Source organism: Mustela nigripes, chromosome 4, assembly GCF_022355385.1.
Source record: "Mustela nigripes isolate SB6536 chromosome 4, MUSNIG.SB6536, whole genome shotgun sequence".
NCBI lineage: Eukaryota > Metazoa > Chordata > Mammalia > Carnivora > Mustelidae > Mustela > Mustela nigripes.
Window position 1 is genome coordinate 93843677 of NC_081560.1, and position 11973 is coordinate 93855649.

Genomic DNA, 11973 nt, shown 5'->3' on the forward strand with positions numbered 1-11973 from the left:
CATTTCATGAGTACAGTAGCTCACCAGAGTTGATTGATGCAGATGTAACTCCTGTCATGTAATATTGAAGTGCATTTGTGTTTCATCATTTATTTCAACACTTCCTTACCTATGCATGTTCACATGCCCAGGACCTCTGTTATCACAACCAGTGATTTTATATATAAAAATATTACATATGCAAATATGCATATAGGTATTCAGGTGTAGACATGAATACTAGTTGTACACACACACACACACACACAGACACACACATGCACCCATCCAAATATATATGGATAGCAGCCATACAGTTGCTATATACAACATATGTAACACACTATTTACACAACGAGGCTTTTAATTCTGAAGACTAGGTCGTCAGGAAGAATATATTGTATTCGTTTTCTTTTTAGATTTTCAGTGGTGTCCTGGATCATGTTTCCAAAAGGCTGTTGCCATCCACCCTCTGGTGGGAATCTGAGAGAATATACTTTTAATTTATCCACAATAGATGCCACTTCAAAAAATGTTTTGCCATCCAGAAGGGTATAAAATAGTATCCTTTTACAATCTTAATTTGCATTAAGTTAAAATTAAATAAAAATATGCTTTCATATGTATCAAGCACAGGAATCTGTTACTGTAATAGTCTCCTGACTTTATTCTGTGCCCACATTCTATTAAGTATTTGTCTATTTGTAAGAAGCAGTCTGTATGTGTTCTTTGCATATGTTACATATTACTCTTTTATTAATCTTTAGTATGCCTATTTTTCCAAACCTTATATTTTTTCTTGATTTTGCTGTAGTGCAGTTTTCTGTAATATTTGAAATACTATATAGTAAATTCAGTATACATTTAAAAAATAATGTCTTTTGAGTTTCTTATTTTACTTTGAAGTATTTTCATAGACAGATAAAAATACTGTGATTAAATTATCTATACAGCTTATTAAGGTATGATTGGTGTATAATAAACTGGATATGATAAACATATAATTTTATGAATTGCACTCTTCTATGACTTTAATTATTTCAACATTTCATTAGAATTATTTGCTTTAACATCCAGAGAGGAAATGGGTATTGCTTTTTCTTATATTGGTAGCCAATAAAAAGTTAACAAGTCCTCAGGAATAACTTTAGCATGAGTAATCTATCTGAAAAAAAGAGAAAAAAAAACCTGTACAAGGCAAGGTATTTTCTCATAAAAGAAGATTTACTAAAACTTCTTATTTCAAAAGTGACATATAAATTAACTTTAAATGAATTAAAATAGATTCACAATTATAATTATACTGTCATGTTTAAAAATTGAACAAAATTATTCCAACCTAGAGAAGGAAGAACAAATACCAGATAATATCCAAATAAATCAATATGAAGAGTCATGGAGGGTCTGGCCTTTCCAGTTACTAAAATGTATTATAAATCCAGAGTAATCAGAAAACATGGTTATGCTGGCATGCTTATTTTAAATTTGAACTGATTTGAACATGCCTTGTATGTCTGCACAAAGTAAAATGGTGCAGAATTCTAGAAATAGTTATGAGTTATATATGAAAAAAGATTATATGATGAAGTGTTATCCTAATTTTTAAAATATTGTGGGACTTAGCAGGATAGCAAAATCTGGAAGGAAACTAAGTGGTATTTCCTACCTCACCATATGCACAACTAGGATATGTTCTTTTTCTTTTTCTTTTTTTTAAGATTTTATTTATTTGGAGGCACCTGGGTGGCTCAGTGGGTTGAGCCTCTGCCTTCGGCTCAGGTCGTGATCTTGGGGTCCTGGGATCAAGTCCCGCATCGGGCTCTCTGCTCCGCGGGGAGCCTGCTTCCCCCTCTCTCTCTGCCTGCCTTTCTGCCTACTTGTGATCTCTATCTGTCAAATAAATAAGTAAAATATTTTTTAAAAAGATTTTATTTATTTATTTATTTGAGAGAGAGAAAGATAGAAAGTACAGGTAGGGGGAGTGAGAGAGGAAGAAGGGAGCAGGGAGTCTAACATCAGATTTGATCCCAGGACCTTGAGTTCATGACCTGAGCCAAAGGCAGACACTTAACTGACTGAGCCACCCAGGTGGCCCCAGATGTATCTTGATTTACCCTTTCCTGTATTATCCATAAACCCATGTCATGAGGGAAGTTTACACTTAAAAACGAGAACAACAAATACATAGTCTTTACTGTCAGAGAGGCTTGGGCTCAGATTCTGAATCTGTCAATTTACATGTTTGGGATAAGTTATCTAAGACTTCCAAACGAGTTTTCTGAACTGTACAGAGGGACGGCATGCTCACTTCACATGGCGGTCTGGGAGATTACATAATAACACCCAAATATTCCACGTCACATTACAGCGCCTGGTCTGCAATCAACAAAAATCACTTCATGCTGCTGACTCCCCAGGACTGCTGAGTGCATGCACGTGTCACCCCTCACATCTGTCCCTTTCTCTTTTGTTAGGTGCAGTGTGGAACCTAGCTGATGACAAGTCCTCCTAACCCTCTGTACTGTATCTCCTTGCCCTTGAGGTCATGGTGGTCATCATTCCAAGGTGATCTGCTAGTGCAGACAAACACTCACCTTCCCTGAGTCTCTGGATAAATTTTCATTCCTCCCTTTTTAGGTCCTTTCTGTGCCCCAGGGCCTTGGGAACCACAGATCACTGGAATACATCTCCTGCATTCCACAGAGAATACAAAAAGAAGCTGGATGACATTCCCTTTCCTTTGAAATTGTGCTGATTCAAGAAAATGGGCCACACGCTGGAGCTCCTGACATTGAATTCCATCGAGCAGAGGTCAGGACGGTACCCACCTATTGCTCCTGTCATTGCCAAAAGTATTATTCACCTCGTGTTGGGTTCCAGAAGGCATTCAAACACATAATTCAAGGAGAGTTTGGACAAGCTGGAACTCTTCACATCGGGCAGTGTTGGGGCACGCCACTTCTCAGCAGCTGACTTAGTATCTTCTTGCTCAGAACAAACCTTCCCACTGATCCGAAATACCAGTGTATGCTCAGCGTTCTCATTATCATAATCAGAGAAAATCGGAGCAAGTTTAAACAAGGCCCAAAGCACATTGAGTGTACCAACCTCATTTTCACCTTTGTATAATAAATTTAAATTGCTGGGAATGGTGACATTATTTATCCATCATACTATTTCTTAAGCATGTTAAAAGCTTGTAAAACTCAGGGAGAATTTCAGTGGAAATTGTCGATACTACTTATAAGACCCTAACTGGTTATCATGTTAGCAATCGGACCACGGGTCTGGACAAGTTACTGATTTTTAGAAATGCTTTGTAAAACTGTAACAGCATTTCTGAAGATCATTAAGGATCCATGATGTAGAAAAGAGGGATTATCCCTAGTTAAAAGCTGGACTCTTTAGCCTGCTTAGACATAGCAAACTGAAAATGTTTATAGAAACAGAAGTAATAAAGTGTTTGTTTTTTCAAAATACCTTCCTTATGGTCTTACAGAGAAGTGAGTTCATGCTTGTTGCTACTTGTGGGCTGAAGCTTTAAAAACTTTGGCATAATTTAGTGTCCTTTCTCTCTCTGCAAATTCTTGGAGGTAGAGCTAGAGTTTCTCTGGGCTCACATTCTGCCTGTGTTCAGTGGAGAGCAGAAGTCCTCACCCTGCCCACAATGACCATGTAGCAAGAACAAGAAATACACCTCTCTGAGAGCACATTGGTGCATAGCATCATCTGTCATATATCCTGAGGGACATTTTTATTTACAAGTGCCAGGACCTTAAAAGTTCTCATGCTCAGCTCCTTAATTTGTCACATTGAATCCTTGTCAAAAGCAATCACAGGGGAGCATACACATCTTTATGTGCCCCAAATCATAATTTATCTACCATTTTCCATTGATTTCTTCCAGTTAATATTCTGGTATAAATATTTTTCATGTTGCTATGAACCTTCTCATAGATTTTAGTGATTTCATATCTCTTCATAGATGTAATGAATTCACCCAGTGTTATTGTAATATTGTGTTTGTTTCCTCTTTCATTACTGTTTGTTTGATAATGACCATCTTTGGAAATACAGTGTTGCCACTATTTTGGACCATGTATTAAAACCTATTCTGAGATACAGAGTGGGCAAAATATATAAGTATTTAGAAGAGATTTGATGTGCATTGACAAGTTTAGTTCTGGAAAGGGTTACTCATGAAAATTGCAGATGGTCCCACCATATTTTTCTTGACCCATGTCATCTGGCTATAATGATTTTAACCCCACCTGGTGCCCCTGAGTCAGAGAAGATGTTTTGATGGGGGGTAGTTCACACTCCTCTTCCCACGTCCTTGTCATGAGCAGGGCCCAGATACCAGCTGAGTCCCGACGCCCCACCCAGACTCAACAAAGCAGGCAGGGTGATTGGAGGTGGACCCAGATGGCACTCCACATCTTGTGTCTCATCTCTTATCCCCTGGCGCCAGAAGAGCACCCCTATTCAAAGGAAGTGCGATGCTTGGGCTTGATGCTTTGCATACACCAGGCAGGTGTCAGCAAAAGCAGTTGGAGTCAGAGGTCCACCCTCATCTGCAGTGAGGCAGTGTGCTTGGCTCCTCATGTTGGGGTACTTGTAGAGCCCATGGGGAGCCGAACATACACAATCACCCAGTCCTCATGCTGCATCTCCACAGGGAAGTTCAATAGGATTCAGCACTTCAGTTTTTTTTTTTTTAAAGCCAATATCCAGGATGTAATTGAAAGCTATTCGTCATGTGAAGAACCAGAAAAATCAGACTATATGTGAAAGGTCACCAATATAGAGATGAATCAGATGTTAGAATGATCTAACAATGACCTTAGGACAGTCAAAATGAAAGCACACTAACAAGTAATTCTAAATTTTTTTTAAGACCAAAGAAAAAAAAGAAAGAAAATTTTAATAAAAAGAAATAGAAATCCCCCAAAAAAGAACCAAATTCATTTATGGAACTGAAAAAATTAAATCTGCTTATGAAAATCAGCCTATTATAATCAGCTTTATTGAAATAAGGGAAATTTTCTGAATGAGCTCAATTTAGTAGCTTGAGGTGAGAGAATCAGTGAAGTTGATGAATACATTTACTCAATATGAACTGCAGAGAGAAAGTAGACAAGGGGAAGAAAGCTAACATTTATGGTTGGAGTTCCAGACAAATAAGAGAAAAGTAAAACAAAATGTTCAAAGAAAAAATGACTGAAAAATTCCCAAATTTAATGAAAGATTAAAACTTCTCAAATTTGATGAAAGACTAATTGATGAAAGACTAAAACTTATGGATTAAGAAACTGAGTGAAACTAGTAGAATAAATCCAAAGCACAATGTATATACTACTGAGATGTGATAATCAATCTGACAACTAAAGACAAAGAAGTCTTGAAAGCAGCCAGAGAAAAATGGGTATTGTTTCTAGAGCCTGAATGATAGAGGACTTTCCATCTGAAATCTTGGGGCTCAGACTGATGTGGTGCAACATTTTTCAAGTTCCAAAAGAAATGAACTTCACCTGGGAACCCTAATCCTTGTCAAGTGCCCTTCAGAAATAAGGAGGAAATAGAACATCCCTGACAAAGGAGAATGGAGACATTTCTGGCCAGGAAACTATCCTTGCAGAATGACTACAGGAAGTTCTCTTAGCAGAAAGAGAGTGAGCCCAGAAGGCTCAGAGGTTCAGAAAGGGAAGAAGGACATTGGCATGGGCAAAATTGGGTGCGGGGATATAATAGACTGTCCTACGTCTCATGGGCTTATTCAATCATATTAAATGCTTGAAGCCAAAATTGTAATACTACAATCAGCAGTGGTTTGCTCGTGTGGTACATCCTTTCCCTCACCTTTTGTTTCTACACTATCTGTGTCACTAAAGGGTTTTACCCAATATTTGTATTTTAACTAGAGTGATTATACCATTTACATTTAATGAATTGTATACTTAGGTTAATGTTGTTGTTGTTTTACATATTTCTTCCAGTCTTTATTCTTTTTCTACTCTCTTCCTGATCTTTTTAAGTTAATCGATTATGTTTTAGGATTCCCTTTTATCTCTCCAACGGGCTTGCTAGCTATAATCTTTTATTTTGTTGTGTTGCTGTTGGGTTTATAATGTGTAGCTTCTGCATATCAGAATCTATCTTCCCTAAAGAACCTGATATCAGTGTACCACCACTTCATTTGTATGTAATTTTTGCTATTTACTTGTCATATATTTTACACTGACTACATAATTCTGCTTCAAATCTATAAATTTATTGCTATTATTTGTATTTGAAACATACTATCACCTGTTTTCAGATTCACACTTTTATTATTTTTACTTAAACTTTCTATTTTCAGAGAATGTTAGATTCACCTGCAACTGTAATAAATAATAGAGATTCCCTGTGTGCATTGTCAATTTTTCCCAGTGAGAATATCTTGCAAAATTGTAGCAAAGTAATACAACCAGGATCTTGACATCCACGCAGAACTTTCAAGATACAGAACATTCCATCCCCACAAGTGTCCCTCATGTTGTCCTTTGGAGCTCATGTCTACCTCCCTCTCTGATGCCCACATGGATTCCTGGCAACCCTACTCCATTTCTGTATTTTTATTTTAGTAACATGATGTAAATGGAGTTATACAGTGTGTGTGACATTTGGGGCTCTCTTTTTTTTCACTCAGCTCATTCCCTACACTGTCTTCTGTATTGTTGCATGTATCAAAGCATCAGTCTTTTTATTACAGCATATATTCCCTAGTGTGGATGTACCATGGCTTATTAAAACACCTGATTCTTCAAGGATATCTTGGTTGTCTCCAGTGTGGGCTTTACCAATAAAACTGCAATGAGTATTCCTGGGGAGACTTTTGTGTAAACATAAGTTCTCATTCTTCCATGTGAAACACCAAAAATTCTGGTTGATGGCAGTCATATGGTAGCTGCAGGTAGAGTTTTTTATTTCTTTTTTCTTTTCTTTTTTCTTTTTTTTTTTTTTTTGACAGAGAGAAATCACAAGTAGATGGAGAGGCAGGCAGAGAGAGAGAGAGGAGGAAGCAGGCTCCCTGCCAAGCAGAGAGCCCGATGCGAGACTCAATCCCAGGACCCTGAGATCATGACCTGAGCTGAAGGCAGCGGCTTAACCCACTGAGCCACCCAGGCGCCCCGAGTTCTTTTTCTTTAAGATACTTCTAGATCATTTTCTAGAGTTACTGTACTATTTTATATTCTTACCAGCATTTGGTGGTGTCACTATTTTTTTAGCTAGTCTGATAAGTATGCAATCGTTTCTTATTGTGGCTTTAATTTATATTTCCCTAATAGTTAACGATGCTAAACATCTTTTAATGAACTTATTTGCCATCTGTATTTCTTTGATGACATGTCTCCTCATATTTTTCTGCCCATTTTCTAATTGGATTATTTGTTTTTCTTTACTATTGAGTTCTGAGTGTTCTTTATATACAGATACAAGTCTTTTCTCAGATGTATGCTCTGCAGTATGTTTTTTCACTCTGTAATTTTTCATCCCCCAAAGAGGATCATTCAGGGAACAAAAGATTTCTCTTTTGATGGGAGTTCAATTTAATGACTATTCCTTTTAATACGTTGTGGGTTTTGTGTCAATTCTAAGCTTCTTCACATAGTCCTGTGAACATTTTCTCCTACATTTGCCGCCAAGTTTATATTTTTACATTTATGATCAATTTTGAATTAATTTTGCATAAGTTATGAGGTTAACGTATTTATATTTAATCTATACATATTCAATTGCTCTAGAACCATTTTTTTGCACCTCCATTGATTGTTTTTACATCGTTGTCAAAAATCAACTGGGTACATTCGTGTCAGTCCAGCCCTGGGTCCTCCATTCTGTTCTGTTGGTCTCTAGGTATCTGCTGCTTCTTCAAGAGCCCAACCCAATCACCATTACCTATGTAATCAGTGTAATTATGTAGTAAGTATTTGGAATTTGGTAAAGTGATTCCTTTCATTATTTTTAAAGATTTATTTATTTATTTTAGAGTGTGAGTGGGGGTGAGGGGTAGAGGGAGAGAGGGTCTCAAGCAAACTCTGTGCTGAACGTGAAGCCCAATGTGGCACTCGATATCACGACCCTGAGCATGACCTGAGCCAAAACCAAGAGTCAAATGTTTAACCAACTGCTTCACCCAGGCACCCAATTCCCTTCACTTTATTCTACTTCATCAAGGTCATTTCTTACTCTTCTAGTTTGGTTGCCTTTGCATATAAATTTCAAAATAAACTTGTTTACAAAACTGTCTTGGGGATTTTGTTAGGACTTGTGGTAAACCTGTATACCAACTTAGGGATATTTCACACACTTTGTATTTCGAGTCTTCCAGTTTATGAATACAGTTGTATTTACTAAAACCTTCTTTGATTTCTTTCAGCAGAATTTTGTAATTTTTAGCATACAGTTACTGTAGATAAGTATATATTTAGTAGAACGTTATATTTTTTAAGATGTCAATGACACTGTGTTATAAATTTCAATTTGCACACGATTGTTAATATATGGCAATGTAATTGATTTTTGTGTCATCTTGTGATTGACAACTTGACAAATACACTTATAACATAGAGGAGGCTTTCTGTTTTGGTTTTTGTTTCTGGCACCTTACAATTTTCTACAGGCAATCCTGTCATACAAATAAGGAGACTTTCATTAATATTTTTCCAATGTGTAAGCATTTCATTTTTCTTCCTTTCCTTATTGCAAAGGCTAGGATTTCTAGTGCTGTGTTGACCAAGGGTGATGAGAGTAGACATCCTTCATTATCAATGTTAAGGGAGAAGAAATGAACTACAATATTATGTTAGCTGTAGCTACATCCACTTTGACTGGGCTGTTTATCATTTTTAAGGATATTGCCCTCTATTCCTTACTTTTAGTAGAGTTTTTATCACAAACTACTATTGTGTTTTGTCAGTCATTTTCTGTAAAAATTGATTTGGCTTTTCTTATTTAGAATGTTGAATAAACCTTAAGCATCGGCAACAAATCCCACTTGGTTGTGGTGAGTCCTGAGGTATAACTCTTTCTATAAACTGCTACCATAATTTGCTAATTTTTGAGGATTTTCGCCTATAGCTTTATGGTAGATTTTGCTTATACTTCTCTGTTTTTCTACTGTTTTTGGTTTGGTTTTGGGATAAAGGTAATACTGACTTCATGAAATGGGTTTTCTGCTCTTCCATATTCTGTGAAAAGACTGTGTAAAGTTGATGCTAATTCTTCTTTAAATGTTTTACAGAATTTATTTATATTTTTAAGGAGTATTTATTTATTTATTTGAGAGAGAGAGAGAGAGAGAGAGCAGAGGTGGGGAGGGGCAAAGGGAGAGGGAGAAAGAGAATCTCAAGCAGACTCCTTGCTCAGTGCAAAGCCTGACACAGGTCTCAATCTTATACCCTGAGATCATGACCTCAGCCAAAATCAAGGGTAGGATGCTCAACTGACTGAGCTCCCCAGTTTGTATTTTTACTGTATTTTTAAAAATACAAACTTCACTGAATTCTATATAATTTCTTAATTTTCTCTGAAACATCTTGTTTGATTCATGCTTTATCTAGAAGTTTATTACTTAATTTTTAGTTGTTTTCAGTTTTTCTTATTGTCTTTCTGTTATTGATACTCTGTTTGGTCTTATTGGGGTCAGAAAATACACTCTCTATGGTCTTCATTCTGCTAAACTTTACAGAGGTTTTCTTATGGGTCATGAGATGGACTATCTTGATAATTGTCCCATCAGTGTTTAGAAAAATACAGACTTTCTGTCAACGTGTGGAGTGTTCTGTAAATATCAGTTTCATACTGTTGATTGATGGCATTGGTCAGATATCTGGTACCCTTGTCATTTTGTTTTGTCCAATAGCCTTGTCTAGCCTCACCCCTCCTGGCCTTCAGCTTCCTGGCTGCACCCTGCCAGCTGTTCCAACAAGTCCTCATGCTCTCCTGCTAGGCCACTGCCCTCCTTTCATTATAAACTCTGCAACCCAGAGACCCTGCTGGTTTTTCTCTTCCCAATGTGACCCCTGCGAGGCCTTGTGTGGTCTGTGTTTTTTTCCTTCCCAGACATGAGAACATGTGGCTGATAAATTGGGCTCATCTCATCCATCTGGCCTTGGGCGTCACGAGTTCAGACATCCCACACTGTTTAGGGCCAGATATCTGTCCTTCACCACTAGGTGAACAGGAAGTAAGTGCAAGAGATACACACACTTTGAACACACTATCAATGAACTTGACCTGATTGGCTTTAAAAAAAAAATTAATTTATTTATTTTCAGTGTAACAGTATTCATTATTTTTGCACCACACCCAGTGCTCCATGCAATCTGTGCCCTCTCTAATACTCACCACCTGGTTCCCCCAACCTCTCACCCCCCACCCCTTCAAAACCCTCAGATTGTTTTTCAGAGTCCATAGTCTCTCATTGTTCACCTCCCCTTCCAATTTCCCTCAACTCCCTTCTCCTCTCCATCTCCCCTTTTCCTCCATGCTATTTGTTATGCTCCACAAAGAAGTGAAACCATATGATAATTGACTCTCTCTGCTTGACTCATTTCACTAAGCATAATCTCTTCCAGTCCCGTCCATGTTGCTACAAAAGTTGGGTATTCATCCTTTCTGATGGAGGCATACTACTCCATCGTGTATGTGGACCACATCTTCCTTATCCATTCATCCTTTGAAGGGCATCTTGGTTCTTTCCACAGTTTGGCAACCATGGCCATTGTTGCTATAAACATTGGGGTACAGATGGCCCTTCTTTTCACTACATCTGTATCTTTGGGGTAAATATGCAGTAGTGAAATTTCCCTCGACAACAGCTGGAGATTATTCCTTTCAGTTCCGCGTGGAGCATTTCCCAAAACAGACAGCATTCTGGTCTTTAAAACAAATCACAATAAATTTAAAGGCACTTAAATCATACAGAGCGTATTTGTTGATCACAGCAGAATTTGAAGTAATTTATTAATTAGAAATAAGTAACAGAGATCTGGAAAATCCTCACATGATTAAAAATTAAATAAATAATGTTGGCCAAAGAGGGAATCACAATTAAAATCAACACATGTTCTTTTAAGTGAGTAAAAATGAGAAAAATTTGTGGAATACACATCAATCAGTTCTAAAGGAAATGTGTAGCTCTAACAGTTATGTTACAAGAGAAAGAAAATCCACAGTTAATGGCCTGCTTCTCCTCTGATAGTCCTTATTAGACCATCTCTGATGAATGTTCTGGCTTAAAACTCAGAAGTCAGCATCAGGGTATGTGCAACATTCAAGTGGTTTTTGTCACTCTGGATTCCGCTGTAAAATTAGATGCATAAAAATCTTGAAGAGGGAGTGCCATGGACCTGGAGGCTCGAGGAGCTATAAATACCGTCAGATTTTAATTGATATTTTAAGGGAAGAGAGCACGATTTATAGTTGCATGTCCTCCTGCTCTACTCACACAGCGGCAAGTAGGCTGTCTACTGAGAGAGGGTACGCAAGCCAGACTTACCAGCCAGGCGTGGGACATGTCTCTCTTAACTTCTTTTTACTCACGTGAGTGGCGGTATAGTCTTATTTACCCAGACATGCAGAAATTAATTTTTAATGTAACTTCCAGCTCAACAAAACTTGGACCACAGGGAGTCAGAGATCAACACTTATTTACGGGCTCTTTATTAAGTTCTCATGAGAAGCCTGTAAGTCAAAAGCAAGATCATAAAAATGAGCTCATCACTCCCAGGGAGCAGATCAACTTGCCCAGATAAGATAATGAATGTCCTGAGTCCTCACTGTAAACTCGATGTGAACTGCGCCTGAACTCGGGGAGGTTTGGGCTCTCTTCCCCGGGCTTCGCTGTCCTGGGGGGAGCCAGGTGTCAGTGGGCTGTCCCAGACATTGTCCTCCGTCTCTGAGCCAACCATTAACACAGAAGTACCGAGCCCTCCCGTGCAGCTGGTTTCT